The 15532-nt window shown below is 39.3% G+C and overlaps 1 long non-coding RNA gene across 1 annotated transcript in view; it reads left to right on the top strand.

Annotated features, from left to right (window-relative positions):
- The first annotated feature begins 4815 nt into the window (after positions 1–4815).
- Positions 4816–15532, top strand: part of LOC129329732 (uncharacterized) — a 56053-nt gene continuing 45336 nt past the window's right edge. Inside the window, exons 1-2 of the long non-coding RNA XR_008597015.1 lie at positions 4816–5213; positions 5545–5681. This is a non-coding gene — a long non-coding RNA (uncharacterized LOC129329732). The remainder of the gene's footprint in view (positions 5214–5544; positions 5682–15532) is intronic.

Genomic DNA, 15532 nt, shown 5'->3' with positions numbered 1-15532 from the left:
GCATTTGTTCCTGGCAGAAGCAGGGAGAATTTAATGCAGTTGGGTATGTTGAGAGGGTGCTAGGTTAAATTCATTTTGACGACGCCATCTAAACAGACGCATTTTCTAGATGTGGCCACTAGGGGCTGTGTATCAGTTTCCTGACACCTGGTGCTCTGTAATGGCGTACTTTAGTATTTTAGGAGTATGGGTTGGACTCATAAATACAGAACACAGGTTCTTGTATAGTCCTTTTTCATTTCTACAAAACAGAGTCCTTTCTGAATGTTTATGGAAAAGCAAGTTTCCTTTCCATGCTTGAGGGTCATTTGTGTTTGTGATTTTTTTCACTGGGCAGAGATATAAAAATGTATGTAACTAAGGCTGTGAAGAGTGATTCATAATCTCTTTCTTAGCAAGATGAATTGACTATTGCAGTGGAGTTATTGATACAAGGGTATCACAGATAGGTGAGCACAGCTGAAAGTGGTTTTGAAGCTTAAAGAGTTTGCCCGGCAGTCAGAAAATATGGTTTGGTTCTTGGCTCAGTTTTGTGAACTTATGCTAATTTATTCCTTTCTGTTTGCATCTGTTTTCTCTTCCACAAAGTGGGTGTGATAATATCAACCTTCCAGGAATGTTGAGAACTGTATTCCTTAAATAAGGAGCGAGACTGAGTTTTTACTGAGGCTGAACTTCTCCCTCATAACCGTGGAATTGCTCCACTGTACTAAGACTTTACTATTGGTGAAGTAGACTGAGGCCACGCAATGGAAGGTACATGTGTCTGTAACAATATCCATTTGTTCTATTGTCAGTGTTGCCTTAGTTGCCTTAGTGTGATTCCTAAATGCATTTTTCTCCTAGTGAGCAAATGTGATGCAACAGAGTTTGGCTCTGTTGTTTCTTTGGATTTAAGGAAGATATGAACAAGATGGAGGCAGGAACCAGAAGAAGCATACTTTAAAAAAAACCTCTGACCCAAATGTGTTTTCCTAAACAAAATGGCTGTGGTGTCTGCATGTGTTGCATTTTCCCCAGCTAGAAGCAGAAAAATACAGATGGAGGCAGTGGTACTCCTGGACGTTTTGTTAATAGCAAAGTAGATTCAGAATATGCAGCATTACTGCTGTTAATTTCCCTGTTCTATAAAAACACTGTTGGGCTTTATGTTGAGATCTCTGCTTAGGCTGGGAGGAGAATAAAGTTTTTTTGAGGATTGGGGTAGGCTGTGAGGGTTTACTTTCCTCTCATTTTTGTGGGATATGGTTTTAAAACAACCCCATCTCCCACAAATTTCTCATCAGGATTTCCCCCCTAACCAAAATATGGACAGCACCACCCTACTTTGCACTTTTTAATACAATATTTTGTGATAATCTTTTACGGTGATTTGGGTGTGGCTTCTGTCTGCCATTGATGTCCCCCCTGCCCAAGAGGGAATAAAATGAATTGTTACGGTTGTAACAATTCTGAATTGTTACAGAATCTGTTACGGTTGTATTGATGGGAGAGAATAAACATGAGATCTTTATTTTAAGGGCCATATATAATCTGTACTTGTAAGAAAGAAAAAGAAAAGAATTATGTTTTCTTACAGTTTGGGTATATTGACATGTTCTTTTAAAAAAAGGTTAAATGTGTTAATTTAGAAAATAAATACAATTTAAAATGATAGTTCCCCTCATTAAACTGCATGCCAGAATTGGGACAATGCCACGCAGTTGCTTTGGTGGCCATTTTGCTGCATCGCCATGTATCACTAGCGTATTCCAAAACCCCACATTATATTTACTTGTGCTTTGGAGGCACAGACACAGGAATTGCATCTTAATTTCATTACCAGTAGTTTCTTGACCCCAGATATTAATTCAGAAACACTTGAACCTAAATGGTGGTTAGGATCTGATCTGTTTTCATTTTAAAAAAATATCTAATGGTTTGAGCTAAAAGGAATTGGGGGTATTAGATTCAGTTCCATCATATTTCCATCCAGCAGTCTCTTTTACTTATTTCGGCAGTACTGTATATTTGTTTACCAGAGAGATGGATATTAGATTAACAAAGATCACAGATGCCATTCTGGATCTTCGGTATCTCTCCCAAGTTGTCTTGAATCACATTCGAACATACCGTGTGATCTTGACTGCAGAACAGTGATTTCCAGGTAGTGGTATAAGATCCATGAAGGGTTAATAGGAACCTTTTGTAAATTCAGTAAGCTCCTTGAGTGTTCAGTGGCAGTAATCTAGTACAGACAGTAATATAAAATTAAAGAATTTCTGGGCTGATACTTGGATGCAAACACTGGCAAAACTCAATTGGTCAGTCTGCTCAGAAAAACACGTAGAAAACACTGTTGTGAGATTCCAGTGCCAGGTCTCCAAAGAACAGAACAATTACCTACCGAGTACCTCACTCACAGTTTCACAAAAATAATCAAGTATGAACCTGTTGATATTTTACCTGTTTTCTTGCAGAGATACAGCAATTATTCCGGTGACCAGCTGACCTTTTCTCTGTGGTTTCTTTTTATACTTGGTTTGTCATTACTTTGTGCCCTTGTAGAAGCTTCCTGTAACTTACCCTCACCTGTGGGACCTGTCCTTCCTCCAACCCTTACTATCTGCAGAAAAAATAAGCTAAGTTTTAAGCCTGGCAAGTTTTCTGTTGCTGTTACTGACCAAAGGCTTTGTAAATCTTTTGCCTCTGCTGAGAGATTAGCATGATTGCTGTTGGCATGGCACAGCAGTTTGGATTAAAAAAAACACAGTCCTGCAGAGCGGGGATAGCTCACAATCTCTAATTTAAACTAATCACATCCTTTCCAGAATGTCAGTGGTTTTGGAAATGCTCCTCAACCTGCCACTACTTCTTGTTTATCTGTAGCTTGGAATGTGCATATAACTGTTATAATGTTATCTGTACTCTTGATGCCACCTTAAAACATTTTCAGGAAGTAGGATTAGTCTTATTACAACACCTGTGCATAAATATTCCAAGTGGAATTTAAGTCCAGTCTACTCTCAAGAAGTGTTCAAAGAATGTGTGTGCTTTATGTAAACCCTAAGGGTGTTGTTTTGTTTGTCACCTCAGTCAAGCCAAGGTGAATCCATTATGGGTGCAGTTCTGGCCCTGGCTAACTGTCCCAAAACATCCACAGCAAAGGACTTTGTAGCCACAGCTGTGCTTGTGGGGCAACTCCCTTCTTCCCTGTTTTGCGTGTGTTTGAACTCAAAACAGGCATCCCTGTATCTTGTCTTGAAAGATACCTGCTTGGATTGGATTTATGAGCACTATAGCTGTTGCAGATTAGCTGGACTGGAGCTTTATTTTTTTTTCTTTTGCACTATCAGTATGAGACAATTTAGAGGACTTCAATTATTCCAACTATGAAAAAGAAATCAGCTACAGTTGACTTTTTACCTTAAAACAGATACACAGCTGCTATTTTGGATGTTTCATGGAAGTATACAGCTGTGCTGCAGGAAGATGGGGTACAAGAGGACCAGAAAGCACATGGCATCACTGCAGTGCTTACTTAATAGGGGCAACTCTTCTTTGCCTCATGCTGCCAAGACTGTATTATTCTGGGTCATGTCCCTCCCTTCTTGTCTGTGCCATGTGATCTGGTGCAAAGAAGACCATGCTCTTTAGTGAAGTACCATTTGATGCAGTGAGGGAGTTATCTAGCAGTAATCAAACTGCAGTAAGGAATTAGAAAGACAACTGATTGCAGTGGCATGTAGATTTTCTACGGTCAGAACTCCCAGGATGGCGCTAGAGATGGGCACAAACCATAATACAAGGTTCGGCACGAACCAGGCTGGTTCATGGTTCGTGAACTGGTGGTTCATCAGAGTCCATTTCTGACAAACCGCCATGAACTTTAGGCTGGTTTGTTTGGTTCATTTTTTGGTTCATCACTGCAGACAGCCTGGTGCCAATCAATCATTTTCCTAGGCAACGGGGGATGGGCTTTCTGCAGACCTTCTGCTGACCCGGACGTGGCCTTCTGCTGGCATGGAAGTGACGTTTTCACGAACCAAACGAGCCAGTTTGCGAACCGGGGCAGGTTCGTGAAAGTTCGTGGTTTGCGAAATGCGACGAACTGCATGGTTCATTTTTTTTCTAGTTCATGCCCATCTCTAGTTGCCACCATTCCCATAAAAACCCTTCAGATTTTCAGAAATTCTCCCTTTGCCCCTGTTGCAAAATCTTGAATTTAATGGAATAGGGTTTTTTAAAATTAAAAATGTTGCATTTGCACCAATATCAATTGCACTTAATGTCAATCAAAGTTTATTTTTATTTATCTTGAGCTGCCTTGACCCACAAGGAAATAGACTCACAAGGAAATTATGGGCTGTAATTATTTTAATAAATAAATAAAATCTTAATGTTTAAAACATTTGAGAGCTGGATAAGAGGGAAGTTGGTTAGCATAAATTGTGGTTAGCACTGGCATAGATTTAATCCTAAACAATGTTTAACACCAGCAAAGAATGGAGGTTTCAGTTGCATAATACCTTCCAAAGGTAAATTAATTAGATGTGGCTCTTTTTAATCAGCAAGTGCATTTCTTTCACTTTGGTAAGGGAAAATGATATTCTTATGGAAGATGACTTTATGGTTTCCACACAGAGCTTATGCTCTAGCTTGCCTCCCAAATTGCACTGGTTCTTCTGGAGGCTTCCAAATGACAGTATTGACCGGTTATTCCCCCTTCTTAGTTTTCTACAGCTCTGTTCTGCAGTTTCCTAAACCTGCTTTAGTATAGACTTTCCTAAAAGTTTGTACACTAAGTGGGTTTTGGGAGGAAAGTGTAGAGTAGAAGGTGCCACATCTCCCCTGCCCCCCACCTCAATCCAGTGCCATTTCCCCTCCTGCCCTCCATTCTCCTGCTCACCACTGGAGATCTTTTTAAATAGACTTTTAAAAAAATAGCTGTAGTGGATATATTGCTATAATGTTAAACAAGTATAGCAATATATGAACTACCATTTTTTTAAAAAACAGACAAAAAAACCCTACTGGAGGTAGAGCAAGGGGAAATGGCAAACATAAGGCGAAAGATTAGGAAATCAACTTCATTTTTCAGTGGACTGCAGCATTATGTACCAGTATGCTGTGACACTTCTCCTGCTTCCCTTCTTGTTCTAGAAAATGAGGTGCTGGATTACTGCAGATGCCATGCTGGAACCATGCAGGTTAAGCAGTCAGTCCTCAGTGCAGTAGGTATTCTTGGCTCCTGCCGTTAAGGTGCATTATAGTATAGATAGAATGAAAATGGGCAAAATGCTCATGCAAGCTATCCTCCTCCAGCTATGGTGTGCTGGGCAACCTGGTGGGACTTAGGTTGAAACCCACCCCTATTCTTGCCAGAACCTGCTGGACAACAGTACTCCTATTGACTTCTTCATGTGTGTGTGAGGGAGGGAGGTGAGGGGAGCAAGAGATAAGACTTCAGGCAGCAGATTATTTAGAGTTGCAGATGGCATGGATTTATTTTTGCCGTATTGTTTTTTGAGCAAATATTAACTTGCTTTTGATTTTTCCCTCCAGCATTGCCTTACTTCATGGAAGATCTTGTATGAGATGCGCAAGCTGGCCACAAAGCTTGGAGAAAATAACACTTGGTCTCAGAAACTCCAGTTCTGATAGAAGCTGATGAATCCTTGTTGCTGTTAAAAAACAATGTGGTAAGGTCCAGGAGTTTATGTAAGCTTCTTCCATTCTGGGGACCAATGTCTCTGTATTCAGTTGGATTCTGGTTTTCGGGAGTAAGCTACAAATACTTACTGACCCTGGATTGTCTGTTGATGCTCCATATTTCTTTCACCTACATATCTGGGAACCTTCTTGATATATTCACTATCCAGCGAAAGTAGCTGTGTTTAGATTTTGTTCTAGGTTGGTCTTTCTAGGTTGCCCTATTGCCAGTTTCTTTTGGTCTGTAAATTATTTTTCCTTGTTTTTGGAGATGTAAAACAGCAAATTTGCCCTTCAAAATGTTCTGTTGTCACAGGCTCTAAAAGTGAATGGGGAATTGAAGTACCTTGAGGAGGAACTATAAGCGACTTATTCAGAGTTAGAAAGCATGAGTGCCAAATGTCAGTGGTTAGGCCATCAGCAACCATAACCATTCACACAGCAGGGATTTTGGACTCAAGGAACCTCAAGTACAAACATACCATAAATAACTATGAGTCCTTCCTGTCTTACTTTCTGGGTAGATGCAAGCTTGTGAGCTTCTGTCTTAGGGCCAAGCTACACATGATGAATGACACTTGAACGGCAAGTGGATTGAGTGGAGGGCAAGTGAACAGGGAGAAATACACTTGCTGTTCAAGTGTCATTCGTCACTTGTAGCTTTTCCCTTAGTAAACTTTTTGAATGTTCATCTTATTTATAGTAATATGTTTCTAATGGGTGGCTTAATATGTTAACAGTCTTTTGCCATAAGGCACAAAGAATATGAAGCAAATTGGCAGGGGGCAGAGATAGGAAACTTTCCTTTTCTTTTTCTTCCTTTGCCCCCACTAGCCAGCATCTAGCACTGGTGGAATGAAGACCCTTGGCCAGCCCGTCCTGACCCTCAAACCTTTGCTTTCTGTTTCATTGGCACATTCCACAAAGTTGTTAATACTATATAGATTTTGTTTCCATATCCTATATAAGTGCTTATCATAACTAGGTTGACATATTGCCAATCACAGCAGTTGAAAACAGTCACTGTGTTTATAATAGAAATGTGACAAACTATACTTCTTGGCCTTTAACCTTTTGTTCACTATATATTTATTTCTGTAGGTTAATTTCATGATTCTGAAGTGAGATCTACCTCGCGAAACTTTATGCTTTAATAAGAGTATTAAGTCTGTAAAGTGCTACAATATATCTTTTGGTCCTTACCATAACTGACTAACATGACTATCTCAATAGCGTTTGTTTAATGTGTTTGTTTATTATGAGAGGGGAGAGAGAGAAAACAGTTCCTCACAGATAAAAAGCCTTTAAATGAAACTTTGGGTTAAACTAGCACACAGTTGGGGTTTACAGCTATCTTTTTTTCCCCTTTATGGATATAATCATTTCTTCTGTCTGTGTGCTTGCCATCTCTCATACCTTTCTCTTTCTTTCTCTCTCTCTTTTTATAAGACTTTGGTAGCGAAAAGGTGGGTGTATGCGTATCAGTCAATTAGGAATGTGCACAGGAAAAAAAAATTGGCTGATTCGGTTTGGTAATACCGAACTGAAAAAAACCCCCAGAATTCAGAGAATGCCAAATTTATTCTCCAGCTCGGTTTGGCAATACAGAACAAATTTGGTAAAATTCGCATTTGTTTCCTAAGGGAAACTCAATTCAGAAATTTCCGGTGGCTGAGGTGGGGTCATTTTTGTATCAAATTTCACCAAATTTACAGAGGACCTACTCCTAACTGTCCTCCAACGACTCCTCAAGTTTCATGAAGATTGGACCACGGAGCCCATTTTATGACCCCCCAAAAGATGCCCCTAGCCACCTCCAATCTCCATTATTCCCTATAGGGAAAACCTAGAACTAGCCTATCTTAAAAACATTTTTTCAAAGTTCACACTTCATAACTCTCTCAGGATACTCAAAAAGTACACCCAAAAACCAATAGGTTAAGTTAACAAACAGAACCAAGCACCCCAACAAACATCCCTCAAGAAGAAGAACAACCAACAACAATTGAACACCTAACCAAACCAAACTTTTATGCCAACAGAAAACAGAACCCAGCAGAAACACCAATCAAACTTCTGTAAAGAGTGCCCAACAACAGGGGAAAACAGCTCCCCCCTTGCAAAGAACAACCAGCAAAAATTTACAGCAACAAAGAAAGCACCCATATCAGGGGAAAACATCCACCCTGGAAGAAGACATGAATTTAATAAAATGAACAGGAATTATAACCAGTTTGGTGTAGTAGTTAAGAGCGGCGGGACTCTAATCTGGAGAACTGGGTTTGATTCCCCACTCCTCCACTTGAAGCCAGCTGGAGGACCTTGGGTCAGTCACAGCTCTCGGAGCTCTCTCAGCCCCACCCACCTCACAGGATGATTGTTGTGTGGATAATAATAACCTTGTAAACCACTCTGAGTGAGCATTAAGTTGTCCTGAAGAGTGGTAGATAAATCAAATATATGTTATTAAAACTACAAATAACAAATTACCCACATGACATGATAAAATACCCCACAGAAGAACAAGCAGCAAACATGAAGTAGTAAATATAGAGCCAGAAATCAAAGCCTCCCACAGGATAAAGACCAACCAAAGCATCCCCCATACATAACAAAAAAGCAGGTTTTAAAATGCAAAAAAAAAAACCCTCCCCCCCACTCCTGTCCCTCTCAGACACCTGGTAAATCCCCTCCCTCCAAAGAAAGAAAAAACCCTGTGGGTCTACCACTCTCAAACCAGGCAGCAGCTAGGAATCCATTTCACTCACTGGGAAGCAGGATCTAGTCACAGTTCAAACCAGGCCAGGAGAGAAAGCCAACAGCCAGCAGAAGCAAGCAGACACTGTTTCTCAATCTCCAGGCCAGAGCAAAATGGAGACTGACTGAGGCAATTTAACTCCTTGAAGCAATTTTTTAAAGGCAGTCTCTTTCTTGAGTATCACATTGGCCAGAGAAGGAGAGCTGCTTCAAGGATTGGCCACTCACACTCCCCCTCCTTTACTCTTCCCCTTCCTGCCTCTGATTCACTCCCCCTCCCTTTCCCCCCGCCCATCTGGCAAAAAAAGGCAAGACGCAGTGTTTCTTTGCTGTTCCTTAGCAAAGAAACAGCAAGGAACAGCACTCTGCACTTCCTGAATTTTACCAAATTTTGTCAAATAAATTTGATAAACTTAAATTCGGTATTCCTGAATTAATTTGATAATATAGATTTAAGTTAGGTAATATCAAATTTTACCGAATCAGGTAAAATTCGGTGATTTTCAACATGTACCGAACCTCCATTGCACATCCCTACAATCAATACAATATGGTAGCTTTTCTTCCAGACTGGAATGTTTCCAGACTTCTCTGTGCCATGTTCTCTAGAGCACTGAGAACATTTTGTGTAGTTCTAAGTGGGATGGTGAAGGCTTTGGTTGTACTTGTGTCTTGAATTGTTATGGAAAAGCACTAACTTGAACCATTAGCTCTGATGGCAAAAATAGTAAGATAACAATCAGCAAAGATAGGAGGTAACTTACAAGTAGTTATTGTGGTTCCCTTCCAACCGCCCCCCCCCCAGCTTAATTATATTGTTTTATGAATAATTCACTGGGTTTATTACTTTCTTCCTATTATAGAATGCCAGTGTGTTACATAAGAATGGCTTGTACCATATAACTTTGGTGCATCATGATTTTTGCCCTAAATAGGTCTTTGAAAAAGTTCAAGGGCAAATACGTGCACACAAAAATATGTATGATAAAGTTAATTAGCAGCTGAAATTGGCTTTGAGAGTGAAGTGCTGGCTTTGAGAGTGATGTGCTGCCTGAAACAGATAACTAGTTGATGTAGAGGGAATGGTTGCTAGGTGTTACTATTGGTAGCTATGACTATAATCAAACACTAATATCTCTATGGCAGAGGATGAGGAAGCTATAGCAATAGAGTAGTTATCAACAATAGTGTGGTGTTATGAAGATCCAGAATAATCAAGGGGAATTTTCCTCATTTTATTCCGAACAACTTTATCAGTTTTTTCCAGTGGAAAAATTGGGAAAATTAGGGGAACAATGCCGAGGGGGGCTTCTGTAAAATATTTTTTCTTTTAGAATGAATAAAATGCTTAAGACAAGGTTTTCCACACTCAATTTGTATACCATGAACGTCTCAGGACTTTTTCGATTTTTCAAAAAAAAATAAAAATTGGGAAATTTTGGGAAACGCTGAAAAAACCTCCTATGAAATATTTTCTCTTTCTCAGTGAGAAAAACCTCATCTTACAGACTGGGAAATTTTGGGGAGTGCTGGGAAAAATAACCTCTTACACTGTAGACATATACAACATTTTCAAGAACTTTTTGCTTAAATGCCCTCCCCACTAGCAACACCCCCATTTAGTAAACAGTTCCTGCTACAATGCTCTGGAGATAGGGAAAGGTTTGTTGGTTGGATTTTGTGCCACTATGTATATGTATATGTATATATATATATATATATATATATATATATATATATATATATATATATATATATATATATATATATGTATGTATGTATGTATGTATGTATGTATGTATGTATGTATGTATTTTAAATTGTGTAAATTTGGATGTTTTTATTATTTTAATTGTTATTAACTATCTAATGTATTTTAAACTGCATATGGTTATAATCCACCCTGAGCCTGCTGGTGTGGGGAGGGCGGAATACAAATCGAAAATAAATAAATAAATAAATAAATAAATATGCTATAATGTATTTCAGGGTAATACATTATTATAAAGTTTAGTGTTTTCAATGTTATAAAGTTTAATATCCAAACATGCTTGTAGCCCTAAATGTTGTGACTCTGTGAGAGAGTTTCTCGCTTTTGTTTACTACTGAATTTGTTTTTTATCTTCAACTTTTATTTTCTCCTACCTCTTTGATAGCTGCTGCTGCTGCTGCTGATATAAAAATATATATGTACTATGGTAGCATAGGATGTAGCAGTTTGCAACTCCTTCTCAAGTACTGGGTATATTTGCAAATTTATCTTATAGAAAGTGAAAACTTTTATGGTTTTAAATTCCATAAATATGCCAAATAATACAATTTCATATACTAACATATAAAAATCAGTAAATTTTGTTTGATAGAAAAGTAAAATTTACATATATTTCAATTTTTCTCAGGAAAAAAATGGGCAAAAAACTTTCCTTCCTATAATTTCAAAATTTTTAGCTGTTTTACATCTATAGAGTTATGTTAGTAGTTAATTTAACTATTTCAGTATACCATTCTGGTCCTAAGAACCAATCCTACTCAGCTCTAGTTGCTGTCTTTGCTGCAGATTTTGGGACTTGAACCGAGGTTCTTAGTGCAGTCCTAAAGAGATTTCTCAGACTGTTGGATTCCATATATTTAGGATGTAACTCTACTTAGGATGGCACTGTAAGAGTCGAAATAAATGTAATGTAATGTCTTTTGATGGTGTTTACAGTTTGTGACAAACTAGTTGCACTGCAGTTATGTTCGCTGTAGCCTGGTCAGCTGCCATGGTGGCCTTGGCCCTAAGAGTCATCTTTAACTGCAGAAGAGAGTAAGGGTAAGCAGTATCAGAGCTTATGATAGACAGTTAGTGTGAGACTACTGAATTGGATAAGTCTGGCATAAATGTTAAAGTTCAGGCTTTCAGGCCTCTTGCTATGTGGGAAACCTCCTTCTGGCAGCTCTACTTGCCTACTGCCACTCTAAGTGGCAGCTGGAGGAAAAAAACTAAAACATTGGTGCCCTGTGTGCCACCACATCACTTCCAGGGAAAACCTGACAGTGACCTTGGATAGTTCAGGAATTGCCAGAAACTCTGTGGTTTATGTAATGGTACACAGGATGTTGCAGCCTCCACCACGTCCCTACCTCTGAACCTCCCACCAATTACCAGGCACAACCTGGCAACCCTAATTAGCGTTCTGTTTTTGCCTAGCAGACCTGTATGTTCTTTCTGTTGAACTTTAGACTCCAGCTTCTCCTAGTAAATCAGGCATGTTGTGACAAGTAATCCACTTCATCAGTAGTCACTGCACATCCCTTTTGCTCTGGATAGGCAAAGTATTCCAGACATCTCAAAGCCAAAGTGCAGAAATGTTGTTTTTATGCTAAAGCTTTGGCGGAATCATCTTCATTACTGTGGCCACCAGTGCCAGCCAAAAATATTAGAAATGTATTTTTCCAGTATCATCAGCTTTGTGCTGGAATAAAATCCCCTAGCAGTACAAAGTAAGTAATTTCATGTCTGTTTCCTTGTTCTCTCCAGTGGGAATGATTGCTGAAGAATGATAGATTCAGTAAGATTGACTTTGTGTCTATAAGTAAACCACTGCCCTAATGTTTGAAGGAGTTATCAGTTGGTTTTGGAGAGTCTCCAGCATCTTAAATTCTTCTCAATGGAAGGTCTTGAATTACAGCAAGCGTTAAGAAAGATTCCTGAAAAAATATATTATCTCAAAGTTGCGTTGAGATTCTGAAATCGGGAGCTGTGATAAGTGCAAACCAGTGTCTTAATATAATGGGGGTAAAAAATTCAGAATGAAGCTTTGGACAATTAATTTTATTTAATTTTTTTAATGTCACAGTGTCATGTGAGATGTCTTCCCTCTATTTAGGCTGTGAGGAAAGATGTGACCAAAAGGATGAATTGAGGTGCTTTGTGTATGTCTTTGTTTAAAACATTTCCACCCAAAACACCATTTCCCAAGGATGTTGCATGATTAAATACTTAATTAAGACATGATACTCCTGAGTCCACTTCTTTGTTGTCATGTCTTGGGCTGAATGTGACATACAGTTTTCTACCATTATAAAACTGGTAAAAGGTTCAGGTCCTTTCAGAATTCTCATTGGTTTCTTTACTTTGGTTTGCTACATATTGGAGTTAATTTCTAAATTCAGAGTCAACACTAGTTATAGCATTTTCTGGCACGCCTTGGAGTAGGATTGTAGTTCATTGGTAGAGTATCTGCTTTGTACTTACAAGGTCCCAAATTCAATCCCTGGCATATCCAGTTAAAAGTAACTGAGACTCTAGAGACCTTGATAGACCAATAATCTGACTCAGTGTAAGGCAGTTTCATGTGTATATACTAAGAAAGTTACGTGCCTATAATATAAATCAACTTTCGTTTTCCATTAGAGATGGGCACAAACTGGAAAAAAATGAACCATGTGATTCGTGGTTCGTCACATCTCATGAACCAAACAAACCACAAACTTTCACGAACCTGGCCTGGTTTGTGAACTGGTTTGTTTGGTTGTGAAAATGTCACTTCTGGGTCAGCAGAACGTCTGCAGAAAGCCCATCCCCCATTGCCTAGGAAACTGATTGATTGGTGCCAGGCTGTCTGCAGTGACGAACTGAAAAATGAACCAAATGAACCGGTCTAAAGTTCATGATGGTTTGTCAGAAATTGGCTCTGGCGAACCACCGGTTCACGAAACCATGAACTGATTGGTTCGTGACGAATTTTGGTTCGTATTTAGGTTCGTGCCCATCTCTATTTTCCATGTATTTAGTTGAAGCTAACTTGGGCAGGCTTCTGAAGATTTTCTACTAATTTTGGCAAGAAAAGTTATATTTAATTCAAACATAACCAAGGCACTTTATATGAAACCTCAGTTCACTTTAGAACATGTATTCCTTGGATGTATCATCTATTAGTCCCATATTTGTTTTGTAAAGAAAGGTCCAAATTAACAAGAGAAGAGAGATTGCTGTAGCACTCCTGAAACTAATTGGGTAGTGAACAGAATCCTTTATAGCGTAATAGAAACAAACTTAATTCTAATCGCAGAGAAGTATAATGTGGTATACAACTGTAAAGTTTCAGTTCTGAAATGTGCCAGCCTAGATAAAGAAATAATAAACTATTTTATTACATATGTTAGGTTAATATCAGCAACTTTCCACCCACCCACACATCCATTTCAGTGCTGCCTTTCCACCGAAATGGGGTCCCCAAGGCAGCGAATATCATACATTATTTTAAATGTTTTTAATATTGAAATGTTTTAAAATATGTATGAAACAATTCAATAAAAGCATACAGACATAACACAAAAAAACATTCTTGGGGTATGTCAAACGGAAAAAAAAAGTCTTCATGGAAGACAAAATAGAGGGAGACAGACAAATCTCTCTGGGGAAAGAGTTCCAAAGTTTTGGCACCACGACTGAGAAAGCACTTCCTTGGGTTGCCACCCATCTAGCCTCAGGTGGCAAGAGCAGCCAAAGGAGAGCCTTCAAAAATAATAGAAGTAGATGAGTAGGTTCATATGGGAGAGGGCGGTTCTTATGGTATGCTGGGCCCAGAAACAAATTTTGGGCACGTATAGATGGAACAAGACTGAAGTGATATGGTCTTTACCCACTCCAGTCAGCGTTCAGGCTGCAGCATTCTGTAACAACCGTAGATTTCACACAGTCTTCAAAGGCAGTCCAGTGTAGAGCGCAGTGAAATAATCTCATCTTGATGATACCAGAGTATGCACAAGATCTCCCCCCCCCCATCAAAAAATGGCCACGGCTCATCGGCAAAAGCTGGTGAAAGGTAGCCCTGATCATTGCTGCCACCTGTTTATTCAACAGGAGGCCTAGATCCAGGTGCTCCCGCAAGCTATAAACCGACTCCTTTATGGAGAGTGCAACTCCATCAAGAACAGTAGATACTCCAGTTCCTGGGTCAGAGCTTCACTTAGGGTTGCCAGCTCCAAGTTTGGAAGTTCCTGGAGATATAGAGGGTGAAACCTGGAGAAACCTGGAGAAAGTGGGGTTGGGGAAGGAAAAGACCTTGACATGGCATAATTCCATAGAGTCCACCCCCCAAAGTGGCCATTTTCTCCAGGTGAATTGATCTCTGTGGCCTGGAGACCAGTTGTAATTTCGGGAGATATCCAGCCACTTCCTGGAGAGTGACAACCCTACCTTCACTCCACTATTAGCATCTCCATTTTGTAAGATTCAGTTTGAAAGTTGTTACCATTTTTAGGAGGGCAATGGAAAAAGAGAAAATTTTCTGATATTCAGATGATATTCAGAGTTTGCTGTCTCAGTTGCACATTTGTCAGTGTGAATAGCCCTTCCCCCCGTAAATGAATGTAGTTCTCATTTTTAGCCAGCGTGCCAAGTTCTAGGAAATTGGCCAAAGAGTGCCAGTGGTAGCTACCCAGAGATAAGTGATTGGAAAATCTGGCTCAGATTGATTGGAGGAGCTGAGACTTGGAAAATATAGAGAACCATTAATATAGAGAATCAATGGGTCGTTGGTGATGTACAAAGCAGGCATGAACAAAACTCCTAGCAGTAAATTTGAGATCTTCCTGCTTCTTTATTAATATTTATTTTTATTTGCTATGAGGAAAAATACATTTAATTGACAAAGGTATGCAAGGGGACGGGCAGGACAAAGTGCAATACTTTTAGTCCTGTCATCCTTTGCATGCTTATTTGAAGCATAAATCCTGTTGAACTATGTGGAACTTCTGGGTAAATATGTAGAGGCAGAATGGAATATTAAAATGACTTTGGGAGAAAGAACCCATCAAGTGGGCAATAACATGTAGGCTCACTAATTCCATATGTCTACACTGCTTCTAACCAGCCTAAGCTGAGTGGCCCTGTGTCACTGGAGCTTGGCTTAGCTTGCTCTTGGGCACCAGTAGCCTGTCAGGAACTTTCCCAGTAAATTAAAGAGCCAATCCACTCCTATAAATATGCACAGAATTAGGCTGCTAAAAGCAGTGTTGCAGCTTTTTAAAATTTAAATTTTCCAAATGAAGTGTGTGTAAGGATATGCCATGGAGGATATGGCAAGTTTTCAGTGTT

The sequence above is a fragment of the Eublepharis macularius genome, chromosome 5 (genome assembly GCF_028583425.1).
Source record: "Eublepharis macularius isolate TG4126 chromosome 5, MPM_Emac_v1.0, whole genome shotgun sequence".
In the NCBI taxonomy this organism is placed as follows: domain Eukaryota; kingdom Metazoa; phylum Chordata; class Lepidosauria; order Squamata; family Eublepharidae; genus Eublepharis; species Eublepharis macularius.
This window is presented reverse-complemented; position numbering and strand designations above follow the sequence as displayed.